This window comes from Prionailurus viverrinus, chromosome A1 (assembly GCF_022837055.1).
Source record: "Prionailurus viverrinus isolate Anna chromosome A1, UM_Priviv_1.0, whole genome shotgun sequence".
NCBI lineage: Eukaryota > Metazoa > Chordata > Mammalia > Carnivora > Felidae > Prionailurus > Prionailurus viverrinus.
This window is the reverse complement of record NC_062561.1, coordinates 208764909-208773933: the sequence shown is the minus strand read 5'-3', so window position 1 is coordinate 208773933 and position 9025 is coordinate 208764909.

The following is a 9025-nucleotide window of genomic DNA, read 5'->3' as shown; positions in this document are numbered from 1 at the left end:
TGTGCAGGGGGGTGGCCTAATAAGACAACATTCTAAAGCTGTATTACTCAGGGTTCTCAAAGGAAAGAGATGAGACACTCAAATGGGACAATTCAGGAAGGGACAATTTATAAAGTTGTGGGTAGGCCATAGGGAAAGTGGCATAATGGCTAGTATTCTATTCTTTGGCTAGCCATGAATAGGACTAGTCATGCAGAGGACTGCACCCCTCCCCCAACCCACAGGTCTACGACCAGAAGAGGTGATGGAGAGGGTAAGGACTGGAATGCAGAAGGACAGTTGTGCGGAACTGAAGACAAAGGAGCCACTTGATATGGTCCATACTGATCAGTATCTCTGGGGTACAGTGGGGGGCATGGTGGAAAGTGGGTATGGTGAGGCCTGGGAAGTATCCAGCATAGAAATGATAAGCCAATGCCTGATACAGTAGCACTCAATAAATGATTGCATATATTAGACAGAATGTGATACACAGTGTTTATGATCTTGAAACTATAACTTTTTATTTGCACCCCAAGAAATCAAGAGTGTCTGGCTTTATATGCCTAGTGGAACCAATGTGATTAGAAGGCTGGTTCTTGCTAATTCACCAGGTTTGTTAGAGTCCTTTCATAGGTACCCCATCATCAGAAGGCACCAGCAACATTTTCAGATACCTTGCTGACCTGTCTCTCTCATGATAAGAATATAAACCTGCGAAATGATGAAGAACTCCATAGGCTGTGGTAAAGGACGCTGATTTGCTCACTCTCCAGCCATGCCGCCTGAACCAAGGCACTATCCTTTGGCTGTATAAAAATGATCCTTTAAACATTGATAAACCCCAAGACTCAGTCTTCTGCCCTTTATTTTTCCTTGTCTGCACTCAATGCCTGAGTGGTCTTGTCTAGTTTCATGAATTTAAGTGTCATTAATAAGCAGATGACATCACCGGGCCCAGAGTCCGACCTGAATGCCACATTACTATATCTAACTGCCAACGTACCATCTCTGTTTGGATGTTAAAAGGAATCTTAGACTGAATTTATCCCTAACCACAGTCTTGATTCTCCCTTCTCCATCCGCCCATTATCTCTCACCAAAACAGAGGGAGACAGACAGACAGAGACAGGGACACAGAGAAAGAGAGAGAGCAGAAAAAATCTTGTTCCTGCCCAGTCACTCCATCTCATCTAATGGACCTTCATCCCTTTGGATGCTTAGGTCTAAACTGCACATTTATCCTTGACTTCTCTGTTTCTTTCTATCTCACATGCTGTCAGACAATCCTGTCAGCTTTGTCTTTAAAACACATCCACAGTCCCCACCATCCCTACGGCTATAGCCCTGGTCTGAGGCACTGTCATCCCTCAGTTCGTGTAATTTGGATCAACAGCCTCTGACTGGTCTTCCTACTTCAACTTCTTCAACTTCAAGCTTCTTCCTTCCCCACACCATGGTTACATCCTCCACATAGAAGACTTTTGTAAATATAAATCATATCCTTAAAATTTTAAATTACTTCTCCACTCACTCCGTGTAAAAGCAGTCTTACCATGTCCTATGAATCCCTACATGACCCATGTCCTTGCTCCCACTCTCCACACTCTGACCTCATCTCTTACTTCTTTGCCCCTTAATTACTCTGCTCCAGCCACACTGGGCTTTCTTGCGGTTCAACGAATGTGCTAAGTATTCTCCCAGAGCAGGTCGGAAGCTTGCATTCGGTGCCTCCTCAACCTGGCTCTCTCTTCTCCCTCCTCAGGTGTCCCGCCTAGTTCTACATTTCTACCAGGTTCTGCTCAAAGCCCCTTGCCCAGCGAGGCCCTCCCTGACCCAGCATATGAAACTACATGCTTACCTCGCAATTCTGCCTCTCAGCCTAATTTCTCTCCACGGTATTACCATCACCTTACATATATTTATGTTTGTTCCTTTCTTTGTGCTTGCCCTCCTTCCTCTAAATACAAGCTCCAGGAGGCCAGTGACGATGTCACATTCACTGCTTTATTCTCACAGCCAGGACAATGAATGAATTCACTTGTGTCTCAGGAGTTGTTAGGACAGTTAACTGTTGATGGTCAGATGAGATGAAAGTCCTGGAAGGGTCTTTTTTAATATAAAAATAGACGTGGAATTCTGGACTAGACTGTTCAGTATATGCTTTATTTTATGTCCTATTGCCCATAAAAGTGCTAAAAAATAATGTAATTTTAAGTTCTTTTTTTTTCCTTTAAAGGAAATATACATTCATACCTAAGTATCTTTTTCACATGAAGGTTATAAGATGCAAACGTTAAGATCACAAGGACTATGTGAAGTGAAGTAACACTTGTGAATCTGCTGCAGAACATTTTTTGCTGCCTGTCATGGGCGTCCAGAAAGCGGAGGAGTCTTAGCAAAGGTTTGTTTCCTTCCTGCCATCTTTCTGGAAGCAGAGGAACTTCTGTTGCTCCTGGGCTCCGGGGTGCGGTATGCATTTTATGAGACCGGTCACTCCGTTTACACAGCTCTCCCAAATCAAATCCAATTAGCCACGTGGGTGATAAGCAAAAGCAGCAACATTCCCCCAAGCGCAAATGGATGATTTCTGCAGAGTTCCCAAGCGCTGTGCATTTCATCCTAGGTCAACAATTCCGAAGTGCCTACCCCCAAAAGATGGAGTACCGTATGGTCACCTAGTGCAGTGTTTCCCAAACTGTGTTCCAAAGGAAGACAAGCATCGGCAAGATATTAATTGGAGTTCATCAAAAGCAATATTTCATGGTCAAGTAAATTTGGGGCAGACTGAGTTAAATAAGACTAAACAGACTCTAAGTTACAAGTCTTCCTTCTTTGCCTTTTACATAATTGCCTGTGCTGTGAGTCTTCTCGAGAAAAGCCATATATACAGGATTTTCTCAACTTGCTTCACCATAGAACTCATCTTTATAGACCCTCAGGTTCCACTGGACACATTTTGAAATAGTATAGTTTTAAAAATTTTGATTCTATTTTCATGTAATCCTCTGAGTTGGCAGCAGAAATACTGTGTTTCCATTTTACAGGTAAGACAAATAAAACTCTCAGCAGGATAAACTGGCTTTTGGTGTAGGTTGTAAAAGGGTAGACTGAACCAAAGTCTCTCACTTAGAACTTTAATTTTCATTCCATTGCACCGATTGCCATCTCTATTGGTTTCCCAGGGTTGCAGTAACACAAACCGGACTGCTTCAACAACGGAACTTTCTCCTCTCACGGTTGTGGAGGCTTGGAAGGAGGTCTGTCCCACCCTCTCTCCTAGCTGCTGGGAGTTGCCAACAGTTCCTGGAGTTCCTTGGCTTATAGCTGCCTCCCTCCAATCTCTGCCTTCATTTTCACATGAGTTTCTTCTCTATGTGTGTGTCTCTCACTGTAAGAACACTAGTCATTGGTCTATGTTAGGCTCCTAATGTATTCGAATTTATTATGTGTAAGCTTAAAGCCTTCATTTTTCTAGGCCAGAATCTAACCTTTATGACCCAATATGGAATCTTCTTCACACCTTTGTCAAAGTGGTTGCCTTTGATTGAATATTTGCCAGCTTTTTTTCTTTTTCCTTATTTGAATTAACCGGAATTCCATGCAGTATCCTAAGTACAATGCACCAGTTTGACACAAAGATTTTGTGCTGATAATTTTCTAATGATTCTCAGGACCTGCATGGCTTTTTGGTCATGCTAGCCCTTTGGGGCATTCTTGGTGAAGGTACTGGAAAGAAGTGTTCTTCCTTTTTGAGACTGCTCAGCTAGTAAAGTTTAAGTCTAGCGATGCTGGCAACTGTTCTTGTCACTTCTGGAGAAAAGTCTCCTGAGAATCTAGCCAACATCAAGCAAGGAACAGGAAAGAAGAAAGAAAGCAGAGAGGAAGGGGGGTGGTGCGGAAGGAGAAGGAGAAGGGAGCTCTAACAGACCGGATCCAATTGAGGCCCCGGATCTACTCTTTTCTGAAACTACTTACTACAAAAGAAAAAAAAAATCTTTTTTATTTAATATAGTTTGAGGTAGATTTCTATCCTTTATCTGACTCTATCCGGAGAAGTACAGTATGGAATTCCTTACATCCACTTCTCATCTGCTAGAAGTGAGGAAGGTGGGACGAGGAGCAAGTTCCTGCTTTGGGTCAGGCTGTGTTAGGCACATTACATGTCATGTCATTAAGCCTTATGACAACTCTGTCAGTCAGGTATGGCTCACCTGTGAATACGAAATTTATAATATTAGAAGAATATTTTCCTTTAACTTGTAAGAATCAAATTTAAAAATAAAATGAATCTATATGGATATATGTCTACGTATGTATATATAGATATGTATACATCTCTCTGTGCACATATATATGTACATATGTACATCTATATTTGTTAGTGTGAAACAAACAAGATTGATCCCTTAGTAGTAGAGAGACTTCAACTCCCTATTTAGAACCAGTGCAGGGGCACCTGCCTGGCTCAGTCAGTTAAGCATCTGACTCCTGATTTCAGCACAGGTCATGGTCTTGCGGATTGAGCCCCACATCGGGCTCTGCACTGACAGTGTAGAGTCTGCTTGGGATTCTCTCTCTCCCCCTCCCTCTCTGCCCCTTCTTTGTTCATGTGTTCTCTCCTTCTCTCTCAAAATAAATAAATAAACATGAAAAAATTTTATTAGAATCAGTGCAAGGGTTTCCAAGATTATCAACTCACTTGTGTCAGGAAAGTCAACTCTCAAATGAAACCTTGAATTGCATACATAAATACTGAGAAATACAGTTTGATTGCACCATGGGCAAGCAGTCTGAAAAAAAGGGACAAGTGAAGTATTCTAAATTCCTGGAGATCAGATGGAGGAAGCTACGTGACACTGGGGGGATCGGAACAAAGCATCCATGTCTATGTTCACTACCTTGGAGAGGGTGTGTGAGGAGGAGGTGTGTGAGGTTTTTAGCCATAAGTTCTTCATTCCATTCAATGCTCCCTGGCTGTGTGGATTCCTCTGAGATGGCCATAACTGTTTAATGACAAAATTAAGTGCAGTGAATCTGCTGTGGAAAATAATATAGTAGAAACTATTTCCAGTTTGTTACCTTTGCTATGACAACCTAATTATGTTACCAACATCCTAGAATCTTTTCTAGATTGAATTGGGTACCTAGAATCTTTTAGTGACTCAACATCATCCATAGGATAAACCATCCAAACCTCTAAAGCTTGGAGAAAGCATTCTTCATCAGATCTGATTCTTATGTAGCCCAAAGCCCTCCTTGATCCGATCTGATTCTTGTCTAGCTGGCCAGCTTCATTTAGTCACCTGTGACTCACACTCCAGCTAAATCAATCTGCTTCCAGTTACACAAACATGTCACGTTCTTCTGCCTGGACTCCCTCCCCTTCCCAATCCTATTTGCCTGACAAACGTCTAATTCATTTTCTTAATCTCTTGCCTTGATATGGTGCCTACCCCAGAGTTAATCACCTTGCTCCCTATGCTACTCACATCTTTACTTCCATAACATGTAAGTTATTTTTCTGTCTGAGATAGTAAGGATAACACTTCCATCAGGTATCTATTGATACAAACGGGGGATTCTACTTTGAGAAATAGTCAATTTTAGTGGATACAATCAGAGGCTTTGGGTCAAAGTACTTCGGTTTGAATCTTAGTTTTACCTCTTATTACTTGTGAGAAAATTTATCTTCCCTCGACTCAGTTCTCTCATCTGTAAAATGGAGATAGTAATATTAAGACTCCATAGGATCACTGTGAAGGTTGAGATAATCTGTGTCGAGTGACTGTTCTAGGTATGTTCTCAGCACATAGTGTATTATTTCATCTAGTGACTTAAGGAAGAAGGATGTTTATGATCAGGGATTGGCCAAAGTTATGCCTGGAGCATAATCAGGCCATTGTCAGGACCCTGCTTGGCATCTGGGTCTTTAATTCCACTCTTGCTTACACATCAACTGTCCACAAAACTGCCTCGGGGAAAGAACACCATCCCGGCTGATCACTCAAGAAGACCTTTGTCTTACTGTTCCCAGACTCCTCCAGAGGTTCCAATCAAGTTGTCAGTGTATGGTACTGGTGACTTGGGGACATAGACAGTCACAAATTCAGCTTCTCCCAAGTTCCATATCATATTTTGTTGGCTGAACCTTAAATTTTTTTGCCTTTTTAACTCTCAGTTAAGTAGTTCCTTCTGACCCTGTTTGAAGTATCTTCTTTGGGATAAATGAGTGAAATACAGTTCTGGCAGGTGCTAGCCTCCTTACTATGATCTAAAGATCTCAGATAGCTACCTCTGCTTCCTAAGGTCCATCATTGGACAAGCACACATTGGGAGTTCTGGGAGCATCAGTGGCTCTCCCTAGCCCTGCCGGATGAAAATGCTCACTTGAAGTAGCCATACTGTTGTGGCTTCCTAACTAGTGTCATCACCAGTGAATGTGATTCCATGTTCCGCGTTAAGTCCAGGGTGCAGACCACTGTGCAAAGGTCTATGGCCAACCTCTGTGCTGGTGAAGCCAGGTTAATCAGATGTACACCGGGGCGGGGGGCGGGGGGGGGGGGGGGCGGGAATCATTCCTGACTATAGGTCAATGTGCATCTCATAACATCTCATAAGTTGCTTCTTTAACAAAATAGAATGTTAATTTTTTGGTTGCACAACCCAAAGCAAACTTTTGTTGACCTGAGTCATTATATCTTTTTCCTCCAAAATGAAAGATACGTTTAAGTTCTCTGTGTTTCTCTTCCGTGTTGAATGAAGGCAATTTTTTTTTTTTTTTTTTTTTTTTTTTTGAAAAATTGAGCAAGTTCCTGCTTTGGGTCAGGCTGTGTTAGGCACATTATATGTCATGTCATTTAAGCCTTATGACAACTCTGTCAGTCAGGTATGGCTCACCTGTGAATATGAAATTCATAATATTAGATTCATTCTTCTACCTCCCTGAAAGGGCAATATTAAAGATGAACTACCATCATGCTGAACTGAGTGAGGCAACAGATTATACTTTAATAAATGAGTGAATGTGAACTTTGACCTTCAACCCTTCCATAGTGGTCACAGAAAGCAGTTTCATCTTATCTATTAGCATCTATAATACAGTTTCAGGCATTTACTTTTAGAAAAAAATAAACTGCCCATTTCAGTGGAACAAGATGAACAGCCAAGGTCAATGAAGCATCACAAGTAAGTTTTCCAGCCCATCCTGGAGGCAGATTTGGGGGTGACATTTTTTTAAATGGCACTTAACAACTAGTATCTGAGTGGAATTTTTAATCAAAACCCCAGACCAGAAACTCTTGGCAGAAGAACTCTCTCTCTTTTTTTTTAAGCACACTTCCTCCTCCCCCCCCCCCCCCCCCCCACCTATCATGCACCGCCCCCGCGTCCCGACGCACATCTGTTCTTTGCACTTTCTGAAACAAACATTTCACGTTGCTAATGCTGTGAGGTGTAGGGCTGGGAAATTACTCATTCTTTCCCTCACTTATAGAAACACTTTCTTAAGGTTTAAGTGAGATTATTTTTGCCCACCTCTTTCAAAAGAGGTAGATCCTTCCCAAACTTGAAAGACAATCAAAATTCAGATAAGAAAATCTCAGAGTCACCTGATAGAATCCTTCCTTACTTTTCTCAGGCAGGAAAGATATGCCACGTTCCCCATCTAGTGGTATGACTTGGAATTGTCCACACAGGTGGTCTAATGTGAATTCTGGGAGCAGAAGATATTTACCACATTTCAAATTTAAACTGACCACCAAAATAAAGAGAGTGCAGATAAGAGAGAGTGAAAAGATAAAGATAAACCCTAGGTCCTCGGGCTTTTCAGCTCTGAGAAGATCTGCGGGAGTCTGGGGCAAAACCCAGGTGCTGGAGAAGGTCAGCCAGCTGCCCAAGCCTGTCACCTCAGTGACCCCAGGGCTATGTTCTTTTCCAGTAATTTCTGTCTCCTTGCTTCTTGAGCTTCTCGCTTCTCCTTGGCCCATCAATCTTCCTCTAAGAGTTCTGAGAGCATCCTTTTCTCCACAATCTCTGCCTCTTCAGCTCCTCACTAAACTCGACCTGTGCTTTGTGCCCTTCACCCCTTGTAAGGGACCCAGAGCAGCCCACGTGGAGCTCTTTCCAGGGCTCCTCAGATTGCTGTCCAGCTTTTCAACCACAAAATTCTGTCTCCATTTTTCTTTCTTTTCTTTCAGTAATCCGGTTTCCCCCTCATTCTATCTTTTCTTTTTCTTCTTCAATTGTTTCTTCCTTTGACTACACTTCAGTAAAATACTCATTTTCTTCTGATGCGAAGCGTTTACATAGTTTATTTCATCTTTTGTCAGTGCTGGTGGAATACTGTACTTTTAATAAGTGCTGGTAGACTGAAAGAGAGCCGTCCCTCTAAAAAATTAGAATAGGTGAGCTCCATTAAGCTGGATTCTGGATTCAGTGTCATAAATGGGGACAACTTTAAAAAAATTTAAAAAATTAAACAATATGCATAGTTTGAAAAAAAAAGATTGCAAAAACCAGCATAGACACTGCTAGTTATTGAATTGGCAACGCTAGCTTAAAGAAGCATATCAGAATATAGAAAAAGAAAAGAAATGGAAAATAGAAACAAAAAGAGACATGTAGGATAAACTGAGAAATAAATTATTCAAAATAATAAAACTTTCCAAAAGAGAGAAAGAAAAAGAAGAATAACAAAACCCAAAGAATTAATGGAAGAAATCCCGATGGGTTGGATGGAGACTTCAGTTTTTAGATGATAAAGACCATCTGAGTGCTGGAAGAATTTATTAAAAAAGGAAACCATCCTGGCCACGTTTTAGGGCAATTAATAAACCTGTGGGATTAGGAGCACTCCTTATTAAGCTTCCAGACAGAGAAATAGGTTATGAAGTGAAGACTGATAACACTGTTGGTCTTATTTGTAACTCAGTAAAACGATGAAGCAACATTATGGACTTGGGAGTGAAAAGTTCTGTGACCATAGATGTTTGTTCTCAAGACACTGTTTATGAATTGAGGTGGGGGTGAGGTGTGTGGCATTTTT